The sequence below is a fragment of the Armigeres subalbatus genome, chromosome 2 (assembly GCF_024139115.2).
Source record: "Armigeres subalbatus isolate Guangzhou_Male chromosome 2, GZ_Asu_2, whole genome shotgun sequence".
Taxonomy (NCBI): domain Eukaryota; kingdom Metazoa; phylum Arthropoda; class Insecta; order Diptera; family Culicidae; genus Armigeres; species Armigeres subalbatus.
The window spans coordinates 13,539,377-13,556,126 of NC_085140.1; the positions used below are offsets into that span (position 1 = coordinate 13,539,377).

The following is a 16,750-nucleotide window of genomic DNA, read 5'->3' on the forward strand; positions in this document are numbered from 1 at the left end:
CCTTTTGCTTTTAGACCAAAGATATTTTCGATCATTTAGTAATCTTGGCTCGATCATTTAGTAGTTTGTCAATAACTCATTCCAGAGGCTGAATTCCAAAATGTGAACTTCTAGTGCGAAGGTTTTCTACTACTTTGTTCGTTGTTTGCACTAGTTGGAGCAACTAAAACTAAATGATTGATAATTGGTTATCATCTATTATGAGCTACTGCAACTAGCCTTTTAACTTCGTTATTAGTGGAATTCAAATCATGACAAAACCTTCACGCTGAAAGTTCAGCGTAGGACACATTTTGAAATTTAGCCTGTGGAATATTGACAAACTAAAAAAAGATCAAGCCCAGATTACTAAATGATCGAAAACATTCTTGCTTTAGACATTCTGATCACTATCGGGATTATAAAGTGCCTGAAGCTCTGAAGAACAGTCAGTACTCTATTCCTTTAGAATCCCAAACACGTCTATGATCATTCTAAAGACTCCCATTAGCTTTGAAATAACCATTTGATAACACACAGATTCTTGCCAGTCAATGACTTCATATGTTTTAGGGTTCTTTCTAAAATTACGTAACGCTAAATTTGGTGATTTTGGTCCCCCACCATCCCCCTCGTAACACTTTTTGTATGAGAGGTTTAATTTTTTGTATAAATCGTAACACTCGGCTTAACCCCCTCCCTCCCCCTATAGCGTTACGTAATTTGTGAAAGGTTCCTTATAATAATCATGAGTAGGACAATGCTTTGACTGTCCCACCCAGGCAAATTCATGCGTAGGACATGTCCTACTTGTCCCACCCACTCCCGGCGCCACTGTGTTCTACTTACTGTCAACTAATAAGGTGTTCCTCCTTATACCTGTAAATAAAGAAAAAAAGTAAAATAAGATAAAACATGAGCAAAATATTTGATAGAGGAAAAAGTTTAAAAAAATAAATAATATTAACCGTAACAGATGAAACTATATTAAGCGGTGTAATCCAATCCGTGAAAAAATTCAAATAAAATAAAACAACTTATTAAAATTAATTGCGCAAACATTTAGCACACCCATAACAAGGGTTATTTCGTTTTCAGCCGTTGACCGTCGAAACACCATTTTTATGCTCGAGGCAATTTTTTGTGCTTTAACTCATTCTCCAAAGCGAAATGTTGTCACCACGAGGGAGTCACCAGTGGTGGGTACACGAATTGTTATGAGTTAAACGAAAGAAAAAAAATTACATTTGTTATTTGGTGGTACACGCTCGACCAGAAGATTATACCTTAAACAGTGACAATTTTGAGCTTTGAAACTAAGAACTAGATTTGTAAAAGAATAGTAGGTAGGTATATTGATTCAATAAGTGAAATTACTGTTGAATTTTTGTACATAACTTTATTTGTTAATTATAAATCACACTAAAAACTTGTTCACACTGAAAAAATGGAGAAGAAGGAAAAGTACTTTTATACAATTTTATTCCTCTACTTCATTTCATTCGCATTTTAATCTCAATAGTAAAGCCGTCTTCAGTGTTTCCTACTAGACTTCAGACTTTGAAGCATCTTTCAAGTTATAATCAATTAGTGCTTTACTCTGTATTATCAGCTTCAGCACATCCATGCTAGACAGCCTTAGTGTTCGAGTTATTCGCTCCAACTCGGGATGACTAACTGGCTGACTGGTCCGTGCTACAAGCTCATTATCCAGAGCAATAAAAGTAAAAATAAAATTATAGTACCTTTGCCCACATTGTTAAGACACACTCTCGCAAAGGATGTGGCGGTTCAAAGGACGCAAAAGTTTGGGTGGTGCTACTTGAAACAAAAAATCCGAAGAATCCGAGGCGTGAAGCATGATGATGACAATTAAGATGTGCTAATGCAAACGGTTTTGGCGGGCCCTCGACTCTGCGATGGAATTATGACACGAAAGGGACTAATTCGCAGGAAAAAGTTATAACAATTAGATAAAACAAACAGCTTTTTAACGATTCAGGAACATCGGACTGAGTGACCAGACAGGCATAACAGTAGAGTATTGCGATGCATGGCGAAACATAAGCGTGGTTTTATTTTGCATTGATTTCAGACCTTGGTAGACATGCGGATGCGGATTTGTCTTTGCTTTTGATTTGATGAAGATTCCTATCGTGTTCCATAAAATATTGCTTCGTTCGCTTCGCTGATGTTTAAATAATAGTTCCATTTTTGCCTTTCTCGTACAATAAGTTCGCTCTTATAGGATGCCCTGCGACCCATAGTGTTATATACCAATCGACTCAGTTCGACGAATTAAGGTGATGTCTGTGTGTGTCTGTATTAGAGTGGGGCATCATGGTAATTTTTTCAAATCAATGGTTTTTCGATACCATTCGGGTTCCTAAGCAACTGTGAAGAATTTGGACCCAATTGGTTTCTTCCTCGCTTTCCGCATCGCGTTTGAAGTTTGTATGTAAATTAGTATTAGGGAAAACGTATATTTTAGCATTTTTAATTCTAGTGGTTTTAATTCATCGTAATCCAAGTGGCACATTGTGTTAAAGTATAACCCGAGAGATGTCGAAAAACTTTACTGAAGAAGGTACGTTGCTGGAATGTCAACAAAAAAAGTTATAACCCTTCGAAGATTGCTTGTTCAAGCCATGCAAAAAATCGATTATTTTGCCAGCACCGCCTAGCTACATGGGCCAATAATTTAACTGAGTGTTATTTCAAAATTATTGATCTTATAGGAAGCTAATTGTAGATTATGTTCCTGTTCGGATGTGTCACTGCGACCAGTTATTAGATATATTGAAGCGTTACCCGTATCCTTAGTGTTTAAGTGCATGTCGAGTTACTCCATAACTATTGATAAGCAATGCAGCATCGGTTTCACCATGACTAGGTCCCGCTATTTAGACCCTTCACAGAGAGCAATCCCATTGAAGGCGCGCCTCTTATCAATCCTTTCTTGAGAAAACAGAACAGTAATACTGTTTTTGGCCATGCATCGGAGCCCTAGCCACATCCTTGTCTTGCTTCTAGAATATCACCAGTAAAACGCTGAAAACCCGGGGGAGGGGTCATTTGGCCGGAACCCATTCGGCCGAAAGCCATTTAGCCGAATGCCACTAGGCTGAACAGACCATTAGGCCGAAACCCATCTGGCCGAAAGGTTTGTTTGGCCGAAAGGGTCGTTTGGCCGAATGGGTCATTGGGCCGAAAGGGTAATTTGGCCGAAAGGGTCATTTGGCCTATAGGGTCGTTTGGCCGAAAAGGGGCGTGAAACCCAAAAGGATCATTTAGCCGAAAGGGTAATTTGGCCGAATAGGACATTTGGCCGAATAGGTCATTTAGCCGAATAGTTCATTTGTAAAGTGAGAAATTAGCAATGAGAAGAGAGACGTCTCACTTCTCACTCTTCATTTTTCTCTCCTCACTGTAAAAAGTGAGAAGTGCGAAATGAGTAGTGAGACGTCTCACCACTGTGACACTGCTTCGCTCTTCGGCCTGTAATTTTGGAACGATCATCTTCTTATTATTGGCATTACATCCCCCACTGGGACATTGCTATCTCGCTGCTTAGTATTCATTCGGCACTTCCACAGTTATCAACCGCGAGGTTTCTAAGCCAAGTTACCATTTTGGCATTCGTATATCATGAGGCTAACACGATGTTACTTTTTATACCCAGGGAAGTCGAGCCAATTTCCAAACCGAAATTTGCCTAGACCGGCACCGGGAATCGAAACCAGCCACCCTCAGCATGGTCTTGCATGGACATGTTTAAGGTTAACTTTCCCAAAGAAGCCTCCAACTATTTAAAAAATCGACAACAAAAAAAGTGCTGCAGTATGGTCCGGACAGAGGTTGGAAGAAAATGGGGTGAATATTAGACCGCTATTAAATTGCACCACCCGATTTGTTTATTTTCAAACTTAAAAAAAATGTTAGAGGCGTCAACAATATGGATTGTTTGGGAAAGTACCTTAAGTAAATAAAGAAATCGATTCATCGAATAAGAATTTATGATGGAAAAGTTCATTCCAATAAACATGGCAGTCATCTTCTGAATTAGAATGTGAGCTTTTCACTTGCTATTAATAAGAACAACGTTTTAAATTTCAGAACAGTACGCACACATTCTTCGCATACGTTAAAACTTCGTTTTTATTACCACCATTAGAAACGCAACGAGAGTTGTTTTCCCAGAACATCTCCATTGAGTCTGACAGTCCGGACACGCTGCTGATAGGCTGGAAATGTAACTGGTCGGTTGTGCTGTTCCTTGCATGGTAGGAAAGATTGCAAACATTTTCCCTTTCGAAGTTAGCTTCGGAGAATTTTCAGCAAACACGAAAAAGGTTTTCCCATAAAGTAGGTTAAAAGTACACCTTTTCAACTTTTCTTGGTGACCCAGGCTGTGAGATAGTGAAACCGAAAGGTTGGCCGCATAGGCTGGATCGGACGAAGTAGGTGATAGAGTACCATGCAGAAGTGGATGGGTGTTGGAAATGAGTGTGGGTGTAGGATTGTAGGCAAGCCAGTGTAGACAGTGTGAAGATAATAAAGAAAACCGGAGTGCATCGAAGTGGAAAATTTAATTTATGACCCGAGTGCCAGGTTCTGAGCAAGTTCAAGTTTAGCCAACTGGGCAGTTGAAGATTTGTTGGTTGTTTTTCTGTGGTGCCCGGTGAAGGCTTCGTCCGGTGTGGATGGCATGGTCACGCGAGAACTGCTACCACAAGGTGTTGGCAGTTTCGCATGTTTCGTTCCTTTCAGCAAACTGCGGCACACGGATTGGGGAGTGTTGTTTTTTGTAGTGAAAGTAAGTAAAAAATGAGATTCGATACCCGTTTGGTCGTAGACCGAGATGTTAAATGATCGTGTGGGGGTGGTTAGGATTCGGATCGTGGTCATTGCCGTGTATGGTGAAAGTGGAACAAGAAAAACTCAATTTATTGATAGTGTCAATTTGAATTGATATAGTGCGGAAAAAATGGGCACATGTATGCAGTTTTTAGTGGAGTACGGCGATAGAGTGGATTCATTTATCAAACATGTGCAATTATAAAAGCAATGCAATGCAGGAATACTGGTCTTATGTCTTGTTTAATAATACTAGAAATGTTGGCAAATATTTTTCATTTGAGGATTGATTAAAATGTTTATTGCACAAATTTTGTTTCGTATTTTCTAACTTGATATTTGTTTAAACTTCCGGGACTGTTGTTGTTCACAAGTGGGGCGGGGCTGCATGAGGAGTCCCGGAAGATTAAATTGCTATTCAAAGTTCCCAACCGTTGAACAAGACATAAGATATACGTAAGCAGTATCACAATCGTTATCACTAGCACAAAAAAGCGACAGTTATACTTTCACTTTCAAAGCAAAACGTTCGACCATTAGAAGAAAAATTCGATTTCATCTAATGAATCGTTAAAAAGCGAACAATATTCTCACAACTTGTAAGCGCACAATGTCATCCGATAGGCGCCCCAAAAATGGAAGTTTTTTTTCTCACTCAGCATAGTGAACGGAGTAGCTTCACGACTTGAGAAAATACTACGCCGATGAGCACATCTATTTTCCCGCTCGCCGACACAATGATGAATAATTAACGAACAGACTTGTAAATTTAGTAAACGCCTTCATTTTCGAAACAAATACCTAAGGTCTCGAAAAGTAAATCTGGCGCACACGAGCGCGGTAGATACAATTAGGCACAGAAGAACTGATCCGCCAGGGTCGTGTAGCACGAGGTGTTTGGACAACCAGTTAATAAAGAAGAGAGGATGGCATATTCTTAAATTAGTTAGAAGCTATATGCAGGGCGATCGAATTTTAAGCTTCACGGCCGGTAGATGATGTCGAAAGCGATCGCTACCTTCTTGTATTAATTCCCACAGCGTTTGTAATACTAAGTTGCTCATACAAAGAAATGGTTATTACCGATGGAGACGCCTTGAAGCTACGCTGCACAAGTTTGATTCTATGAGTTGATTTGCTACAAAACTGAATGATAATAGCATCGTTTTTCATTGTGTTCACTTAGTAAATTGCAATAATTATAATCGAATAAATTCTTAATTTCCGGATTTGTTTTGCGCTGTGTGCCAAAAACAACTGGTGCTAAATAATATTATACTGTGGGCGTTCCAATGCTAATAATACGCTTTCGTATGATTCTGATTCAATTCTAAAAGTTTTGGTGCTCATCCCTTTAGTTTATAGTCGACAATAAAAGTGAAAAAAATTGTGTGTTGAATGTTACCACAATAAAATAACTTTTTCTTATATTTATTTCTTAACAAAACATTTACCATAGTTTACATTCTTTTATTTCTACTTCACGGTTTTAATGGACATTTCCGAAAATTCTTCGAAATTACCCACACCGGGATGGTTTCTTCCAACCTCCAACTGGCTGCCTTAGTTGAATCAGAATAATTTGTACACTTCACACAACTGCTACGTGACCGGCAATCTCTGCGCAATTTCTCACACCATCGGTAAAATGGCCCGCAACGATGCCGTTCGACCCCCTTGGGGTCGATAAATTTCCATGAACGAAATCTCGGTGCGACCCATGAAGAGGAGCATCGTATGGAACGATCCACCGGTATAAAATAATCGAATTTATTTGTAAACTACGGATACCATTTAAAATCAACTGTTAGTCGATAGTTCAATTAGAAAACAAAATTTGTAATGTGGAAAATACATTGAACGATTTTAATTTTCAAAATTGGAATAAAAGATTAACCCTTTCAATCCCACGGGGTCATATATGACCCCAACAGAAAAATGTATGTCGCAAGATGGATAAAAGTGAACACTATCTTCAACAAAATTGCTTAAAATAACTCCCCTATCAGAGATCAAGGCCCTACGACAACCTAGAGCATCATGAACACGGTGAAGTTAGGGAAGGGAAAATATCAGGTATATTGGCAGCGGATTGTACTGTTTCGAAATAATATATAACTTATCCGTAGAGTTACTGTGATGTACAATAACTATTTTCTAACGTCCTATGCCATCCAAACTTGAGTCTTAAGTTCATGACTTGAGATGTACAGCTGCTTAGAAGCTTTTTTCGCTACTGAAAGCTTCGATATGCACTATATTATATCCATTACATCTTCTGGAGATCAACAGATATCGTAAGATCGTTTTGGGACATTCTGGGCAATCCAAATTGTCCTTGAGTTCGGGAATTGCGATCTACAGCTGCAAGAAAATCGTTTTTCTGTACTTAAAGCTTCAATATGAATTCAATTATATCCATTACACATCCCGAGGAAGCCAAAGGATATCGTAGGATAGTTCTGAGACATTCTGGGCAATCCAAATTGTCCTTGAGTTCGGGACTTACGATGTACAGCTGCTTCTAAGCATTTTTCGGTACTTAAAGCTTCAATATGAATTCAATCATATCCATTACACCTCCCGGGAGGTCAATGGATATCGCATAATAGATTTAAGATATTCTGCGTCACCCAAATTGTCCTTGAGTTCGGAACTTGAGTTCTACAGCTGCTTAATAGCTCTTTTCGGTACTTAAGCTTCAATTTGAATTAAAATATATCCATTACACCTCCAGGGAGGTTAACGGATATCGTAAGATCATTTGAAGATAATATGAGCAATTCAAACTATCCTTGAGTTCGGGATTTGAGATCTACAGCTAAGCTTTTTTCGGTACTCAACGCATCTGTACGTACTGCTCCTGGATGGCCAATATACATCGTAAGATAGTTTTTATATATTTTGCATCATCTAAGCTTTCAGGACTATAGCTGCTTTGAGGGCTTCTTCTGTTGCCCAAAGTTTTGATATGTATCCAACAATTTGTGTTACATACCCTAAAAGACCAAAATACATTGTAAGATAGTTTTTAAATATTTTAGATTGTCCAAACTTTTTTTGAGTTCGGGACTTGCAATCAACAGTTGACAGTGGTTTTTTCCTTACACAAAATATTTATATATGTTCAACCACACCTATTACATCTCCTGGAAGTATAACATACATCGCCAGATAGTTTAGATTTTCTGGGTCATCCAAACTATCCATGAGGTGCAATCAACAGTTGTAGCAGTGTTTTTTTCATTACTCAAACTTTTGATACGTATTCAACTATATCCATTGCATCTTTTGGAAGTCTACAGGCACCGTTAGATAGTTTTAGATATTCTGGCTCATCAAAACTATACTTTCACTCGGGACTACAAATCTACAGTTGCTAAGAAATATTTACACACTCAGCACTGTGACAACTTCCAGAACTAGTTACATGGGCCTTCCCCAAGGTTCATGTTTAAGTCCCTTGCTTTATAATTTCTATGTTAAAGATATTGACAATTGTTTGGAAGGACAATGCACGCTCAGACAACTTGCAGATGATGCTTTGGTCTCTCTAAGAGGTCCATGTGCAGATATCTTGCAAGAACCATTGCAAAGTACCCTAAATAATCTGACTGTTTGGGTCAGACATTTAGGGATCGAGTTTTCACCGCAAAAAACTCAGTTGGTTGTGTTTATTAGGAAGCGGTACCCTTCTCAACTAAAACTAAAGCTGTTGAATGATGACATCAACCAATCTTCATCATCTATCACCTTGGGTTCGTGTTTGATTCTAAATGTACCTGGAAACTCCATTCTGAATATTTGATTCTTTAGATTCTTCCGTGTTATAATCCACCTCGAATTCACTTCACCAACGACAGTTCCTCCATTGCATACGATCTGTCCATGAAACATGCTATTCAATGAATACCAGATCATCTCATCTAAACTCAAGGACGCTTTCGATGACCCATGATATCCCAAAACTATCTGACCATGTCTCCTGATCTTTATGAATATGTTATGGCTATGGTTGAATACATATTCGGTCAATTTGTTTTTTTACAAACGTCAAAATTGTTTGACACTTTTTACTTGGGATCCCCAACTAAAGAAAACTCCTTTTCAGTCGAAAATTCTATCTTGCTTTATTGTCTCAAACGGTTCTTGGACTTCCCAGCTAACATTTTGATACGTATAGCTTTTGATATAAGTTGCCATATACAAGCAAGCAAACTTGTATATAATGCACTGAATCGCTATATACCTACTAAAGTGGAGGCCATATACCTATTAAACAACGACTTTCTTGAGTTTTCGTAAGCATTATTACGATCTAGTAATAGCAAAAAAAAATATTGTAAACAACCATGCATTGAACATTTGACCTTTGGATCTCAAGGCAAAAGCTCTACCGATGTGCTAAACAGCAACTGTTGAAAAGCAGCAACTTTTTGACAATCATAATCTAGATAAAACTCTAGTGTTGACTACGATATTACAGTATACGATGTCTATCACATTTATACGATTCAAGTACTATGTTGATATACGTACAAATGTAGCTTGAGTCTTATATAGAAACTGTTTGTAATTGTTCCGATAATGTTTATACATAAAACGATTACGCAGCATTCCACACGATTCTGCCCACATATAAACGATGATGAAATGTCAACATCAACATTTCGCCGTGTTTACCACTAGTACTGAGTTATTTTCATTTGTTAGAAGTTTAGTTGTTTTTTTTTAATGTTTGGCAGTGCGGAGCACAAATCGGCAGGATTTATAGAACGGAATTAGATAACAGCATTTATACCATAAAATTAAATCACATCGGATAGATTGAAGTAAGTAAAAATGAAATTTACTTTATCGCTGAGATACAGTGGGCTTTGGTCAATGCGCAGAAGTAAAAACTATTTACGTACAACGCACATCCGTATACGATTTTCATGACAACACGTATGTGGATATACGATATTCGCGATTCAATCTGATTAACCGGATATTGTTTATATCTCTTTACGATTTTTTTTAACACAATCGTAAATATTCCATATGCAGGTATTACATACGATAGTTATCATATTTGGGCTATTTTTATAAGTAATCATTTACGAGTGCGATGAAAAACTGCAATATATGCGATCAAATATATACTTTCATATACGATCTGAGGTTGACTGGGTTATTTAAGGACAAGCATCATGGAACAGAAGCCACGCACAACTGTCATTTTTATTATTTCACGCATGCTGCAACGCAGCAAAGCAGGAATAATAAAAATGACAGTTGTGCGTGGCTTCTGTTTTGAATGGGGTGTACTTGAAAATGCAAGTGCATTTGGTTTTGAATTCCATGATGCTTGTCCTTAAGAGTAATTTTTTAAAGAATTCCTCACTTCCTCCTTTCAAGAGGTTCGGAAGCTTCCTTTCAAGAGGCTCGGAAGCCTCCTTTCAAGAGGCTCGGAAGCCTCCTTTCAAGAGGCTCGGAAGCCTCCTTTCAAGAGGCTCGGAAGCCTCCTTTCAAGAGGCTCGGAAGCCTCCTTTCAAGAGGCTCGGAAGCCTCCTTTCAAGAGGCTCAGAAGCCTCCTTTCAAGAGGCCTCAAGCCTCCTTTCAAGAGGCCTCAGAAGCCTCCTTTCAAGAGGCTCAGAAGCCTCCTTTCAAGAGGCCTCAGAAGCCTCCTTTCAAGAGGCCTCAGAAGCCTCCTTTCAAGAGGCTCAGAAGCCTCCTTTCAAGAGGCCTCAGAGCCTCCTTTCAAGAGGCCTCAGGCCTCCTTTCAAGAGCTCAGAAGCCTCCTTTCAAGAGGCTCAGAAGCCTCCTTTCAGAGGCTCAGAAGCCTCCTTTCAAGAGGCTCAGAAGCCTCCTTTCAAGAGGCCTCAGGCCTCTCGTTCTAAGAGGGTCGGAAGCCTCGTTCTAAGAGGGTCAGAAGACTTAGTTCAAAAAGTTCGGATGGCTCCTTTCAAGAGAGTCGGAAGCCTCCTTTCAAGAGGCTCGGAAGCCTCCTTTAAAGAGGCTCGGAAGCCTCCTTTCAAGAGGCCCGGAAGCCTTCTTTCAAGAGGCCCGGAAGCCTCCTTTCAAGAGGCCCAGAAGCCTCCTTTCAAGAGGCCCGGAAGCCTCCTTTCAAGAGGCTCGGAAGCCTCCTTTCAAGAGGCTCGGAAGCCTCCTTTCAAGAGGCTCGGAAGCCTCCTTTCAAGAGGCTCAGAAGCCTCCTTTCAAGAGGCTCGGAAGCCTCCTTTCAAGAGGCTCAGGCCTCCTTTCAAGAGGCTCAGAAGCCTCCTTTCAAGAGGCTCAGAGCCTCCTTTCAAGAGGCTCAGAGCCTCCTTTCAGAGGCTCAGGCCTCCTTTCAAGAGGCTCAGAGCCTCCTTTCAAGGCTCAGGAAGCCTCCTTTCAAGAGGCTCAGAGCCTCCTTTCAAGAGGCTCAGAAGCCTCCTTTCAAGAGGCTCGGAAGCCTCCCTTTCAAGAGGCTCAGAAGCCTCCTTTCAAGAGGCTCAGAGCCTCCTTTCAAGAGGCTCAGAAGCCTCCTTTCAAGAGGCTCAAGCCTCCTTTCAAGAGGCTCAAGCCTCCTTTCAAGAGGCTCAGGCCTCCTTTCAAGAGGCTCAGAAGCCTCCTTTCAAGAGGCTCAGAGCCTCCTTTCAAGAGGCTCAGGAAGCCTCCTTTCAAGAGGCTCAGAGCCTCCTTTCAAGAAGGCTCAAGCCTCCTTTCAAGAGGCTCAGGCCTCCTTTCAAGAGGCCTCAGAAGCCTCCTTTCAAGAGGCTCAGGCCTCCTTTCAAGAGGCCTCAGAAGCCTCCTTTCAAGAGGCTCAAGCCTCCTTTCAAGAGGCCTCAGGCCTCCTTTCAAGAGGCTCAGGCCTCCTTTCAAGAGGCTCAAGCCTCCTTTCAAGAGGCTCAGGAAGCCTCCTTTCAAGAGGCTCAGGAAGCCTCCTTTCAAGAGGCTCGAAACCTCCTTTCAAGAGGCTCAGAGCCTCCTTTCAAGAGCTCAGGCCTCCTTTCAAGAGGCTCAGAAGCCTCCTTTCAAGAGGCTCAGAAGCCTCCTTTCAAGAGGCTCAGAAGCCTCCTTTCAAGAGGCTCAGAAGCCTCCTTTCAAGAGGCTCAGAGCCTCCTTTCAAGAGGCTCAGAAGCCTCCTTCCAAGAGGCTCAGGCCTCCTTCCAAGAGGCTCGGAAGCCTCCTTCCAAGAGGCTCGGAAGCCTCCTTCCAAGAGGCTCGGAAGCCTCCTTCCAAGAGGCTCGAAAGCCTCCTTTCAAGAGGCTCGAAAGCCTACTTCCAAGAGGCTCGGAAGCCTCGTTCTAAGAGGGTCGGAAGCCTCGTTCTAAGAGGGTCAGAAGACTTAGTTCAAAAAGTTCGGAAGGCTCCTTTCAAGAGAGTCGGAAGCCTTCTTACAAAAAGCTCGGATGCCTCCCTTCAAGAGATTCGGAAGGTTCTTTTCAAAAAAATTGGAAAACTCCTTTCAAGATGCTCGGAAACCTCTTTTCAAGAGGCTCGGAAGCCTCCTTTCCAGAGGCTCAGAAGCATCCTTTCAAGAGGCTCTGAAGCCTACTTTCAAGAGGCTTGGAAGGCTCTTTTCAAAAGGCTCGGAAAGCTCCTTTCAAGAAGCTCGAAAGCCTGCTTTCAAGAGGCCCGGAAGTCTCTTTTCAGGAGGCTCGGAAGCCTCTTGTCAAAAGGTGCGGAAGCCTACTTTCAAGAGATTTAGAAGCTTCTTTCAAGAGGCTCGGAAGGTTCCACTCAAAGGGCTCGGAATTATTCTTTCAAAGGCTTGGAAGTCTACTTTCAAGAGGGGGTACCTCAATTAATGGGAAAGTTTGGAGGGGTACCTCTCAAAAAAATGTTGATCTAAATAAAGAAAAAGTCGAGCACTTTTTCGATTTTTTTGTCATAAATATTAAAAATAATTATAGGCGTGGGTTCGTTGGAAAAGTTTATTATTATTGTCTTTATTTAAGAGGCTTGCAGCCCTAATGCGTTGGGAAAGTTAAAAAAGTGAAAGAATCAATAGGCTTTTTCCGTAAAAAAGTTGTATTGGCTCAATCGATTCTTTAATTCATTTAAGGCTAATTCTTCAGGTCGGTCTACACCTGCAGCATTTTTACAGTTTTGTTTTTTTATTTGAAATATTGAAACTGACATGAAGAAGAATTGGATATCCCATATTTTAGGATTTATTTTCCACTAGGACGCTCATTTAGAATTCTGGTGAATAATTATAACCTGATCTTTGATGTGCCATAATTTCTGTTTTTTCCCCAATGGTGCGTTTTGGACTCCATCCCTCTATGTATGCAAGACGTTGCTCAATAAATTTAAGAGCGTACTGCCCGCTGTGTCGTTAGGAAAAGCGCCTCCAGATGAATGACGGACACTGCTGCTGCCGCTGCTGCTTGGCTGCCGGCCAACGATGGCAAAGATTCCACTCAAGGATGTGCTTTCATGACGCCCCTACACCCGGTGCACGTTCAAGCGATTCTTCTTCGGGTGCCACGAGCCACGCGGCGGCGGGCGAGAAAGTAAACGAACATGGAAAAACAATCTCCAATATTGTGTTGTACGACGGAACGTTTGCTTTTCCGCTGGCTGGTTGTTCCTTGTTTGGTGCGCGTTACACTAAGGAATATCGGTGGCAAAAAATGTACTGCAGATGCTTTTACCTACTTGAGAGTATAAACAAATCTCTTAATCAAAGCAAAAAAGAAACATTCTGGCCATTTTGTTTCAGTATGCCCATAGTGCGGAATTCATGTCGACAGGATTTTTTGCACTTGTCGATACAACTTCCTGGCAGGATTCAATTTCGATTCTCTGCTCATGTACCACACTTCGAATGAGACCTTGCAAATGGTGTTGTCGTCGTCTACCGATCAAGGGTGAAGTACCTACTTTACATGCTGATGGCGGAATTGTTTTGGGGCGGCGGCGGTGGCGGTTTGTTTAAGTACAGTTAAATTGGACTCTAGTATTTACTGTGGAAAGGTAATATCAAGGCGGAAGCTATTTAGATATGCAAATCACAATGTTTGCTTCGTAATTTTGATAATGTCGCTTTTGAGGGAAGTTAGAACTTTCTTCGTTCAGTTCAATCGCATGTGGCTTGTGTAAACTTCCAGCAGTCGTTTAACAAAATGAATTCATATAACCTTCACTTTACCCAGTGTGTGCTTTAAAAGTATATGAACAATGTTGTGAGATTCGTAAGCTGATGAGCACATATTTCATTACCCGAACCAGCATGAGATTAACAAAATTATAAACCTGGAATTAAATTTTTGGTCGCTTAGTACACGAAATACGAATTTATAATATGTGAATTCCCAAGCAGCACGCGCAACATCTTTCAAATAGGTGTTTGTTCCTAATAAATTGCATTGAAGACACTGGCAATACATCGAGTCACACTAAAGCCACTTCCCAGTTTCAGAAAATCACAATGTTTCATTTCCGTTCAAGTGGCGTCGCAATATACTACCCATCTGACTTCTTGGATGGTTTTCAATTCGATGTGTTTCATATCAGAAACAAAACAGATAAGTTGCAGAATTAATAACACTTCGGTTCATTGCTGTTACGACAATGTTTCTGATACGTTGCAAAACACTTAGAGCAGTATTTTATTTTTGACAGTCCCTTGCATGTTCCGTATAAGGTACAATGAAGTTACAAATGACTTTGTTGTTTATGTAGTGCACTTGTTGCAGAATCTCCAAATAGAATTGTTGGTGTGATGGTTATAGTAGAAGGTTGCAAATCTCAAGGTCCATGGTTCGATTCCCGGTTGGTTTTGTGTTTTTATTTTCATTGTAGCCGCAAGATGTTGCAAATAGGCTCCACCTCTTGCGCTTTTTGTGTCACAAAGGAGTTCCAAATACGACGCGTTGTGCATAAGTCAGACCTTTAGTAAGTCACACCACAGTTGTTGTTACTCACTGAGAAACAAGAGGTGTTGCTTGGGTTATCATGCTACTACTTAAAAAATTAGTTATTTAAATTGTTTTAAACCGTCATATTCAGGGATCGTAATTCTCACGTATTCTCACGAACAGAGAATGCTCCCTCATGTTGATTTTCACCGAAAAATATATTTGGGGGAAAATAAAAAAGGTCTGATGAGAGATAACCATTTCCCCCTCACTACAAGTGCTGCGAAAAGTTGATTTGCTAGTTTTCTCACTTCTTTTTCCCTTTTCACCAATTGCAAAAAAAATTGCTTTTATGGAACAAACAGCCTAATACCTACATTAGGGTGGCTCAAATTAGTATGGAAAAAACTTTTATCAATTTTTCTGATGGGCCGTTCTATTTGATGTCCTGATGCTCTGGACAAAATTTCAGCAAAATCAGTCAACGTTTGGGCGGTGCTAAACTCGTTGGAAATTCATATAGAAAAATGTAGGCAGAAACATCCAAAACCGGTGAATTGCAGTTGGAAGTCACAACTTACGATGAAGAACTATGATACTCATTCAGATCTTGAAGAATTTAATGCTAATATGTTATGCCTTATAAACTCTAATTAGAGGTTGTCAGCATAACATTCTGTATTTAGCATTTCTCAAGAACTGAATGAGTATCAATTTCGTATCTTTGATCGTGAAATAAAGCCTTCAACTGCAAATCACTGTAAAATGTTTCTAATATCTTTTCTATATAAACTTCCAACGAGTTTAGCACCGCCCAAACGTTGGCCGATTTGGCTGAAATTTTGTCCGGAGCTTCAGGGCATCAAATAAAACCGAATAAGAGGGCGGCCCATCAAAAAATTTGAAAAAGTGTTTTTTGAGCCACCCTAACCTACATGCAGGCGATTTGGTGGTATCGCATCACACCGCCATTTTTTTCGATGTTCTAGGTTCGAATCTCGTTGCGGTCATAACATTTTTGTTATTGCTTACCGAAAATTTTCGCATAAAGAGAGTAAGGGGTAAAAGTAAGATCGAAAAAAGAAATTCATCAATTAGGCACGATTTTCGCTTATCTTCTTGGTTCGCTCTAGAGACAAGAAGGTATGAGAAAGATGTTTTTCTTCACTACTAACTCCGAAAAAATATTCTCCTTCGACCCGAAAATCGCTGGATTTCGTCTCATCGAAACGAAAAGTACGAACCCTGAGTCATAATACTTTAGTATGAAGATGGAGATGCATGGTGTGCAATGAATGGTGATAATAATGGAGTGAATTCCAAATCTTGAAGTCTGACACTATGCCTACCATTATTAATATTTGGATTGGATAAATCATACATCAATCTCAAAACTAAGAAATCATCTATCAAACTGAACATCTCTGCTCTTATTCATATCTGTAACAAATTATGCACGTTGTTTTAGAAAGTTTTCCTCCATTACCAATTAATTAATGCAAAAGTCGGGAATATGTTCTGCGAATCGATATCAATCAAACAAATTCTCCACGCTTATCCAATCTGTGCGATCTAACATTAATCTTTTTTCGGTATATAACTGGCCCAAAGATACCGACGGTGACCGCCCCTGGCGTCAATTAGCAAAATCATCTGCAAAACCTCCCGTATTTTGCGCTTCTTCATCCCTCCCCATCATTTGTTATCGGCGAAACCAAATGGACCAACAAAAATGTTGTTTCGCAGTGCTAATCACAAATCATGACAGCTATCAATTTACAACAGTTTCCTATACTAGGTCGGACGCATTCGCACAGCAGTTCGATTTCGGAAGGCTATTGCGTTCGTTTTGCCCCGGGCGAAGTACCAACTCGGCTGCGATGGCGGTGGTCTCGTTCGATAGCGGAAACTGCAAAAGCTCACCACGATTTGCAACCTTGGAAGCCGTTTCACTCATCTTACGATGTTGTTCATCTGCTGGGGCGCCGTGTCAGTCAGTTCTGAAGATAAACTGCGTGCGGTCCCGGATGGAAGATGTTGGGAAAGATGCCAGATTGCGATACAATAAACTACCTAATTTA

General features: G+C 40.4%; 1 protein-coding gene across 3 annotated transcripts in view; it reads right to left on the reverse strand.

Annotated features, from left to right (window-relative positions):
• LOC134217799 (uncharacterized) overlaps positions 1-16,750 on the reverse strand; it is a 394,237-nt gene that overhangs the window by 70,859 nt on the left and 306,628 nt on the right. For 2 of the 3 annotated variants that reach the window (XM_062696617.1, XM_062696615.1), the window contains exon 5: positions 829-858. The exons of the other annotated variant lie outside the window; for it this stretch is intronic. The gene's annotated coding sequence lies outside the window, so the exon portion shown is untranslated. The remainder of the gene's footprint in view (positions 1-828; positions 859-16,750) is intronic. 3 annotated transcript variants of the gene reach the window in all.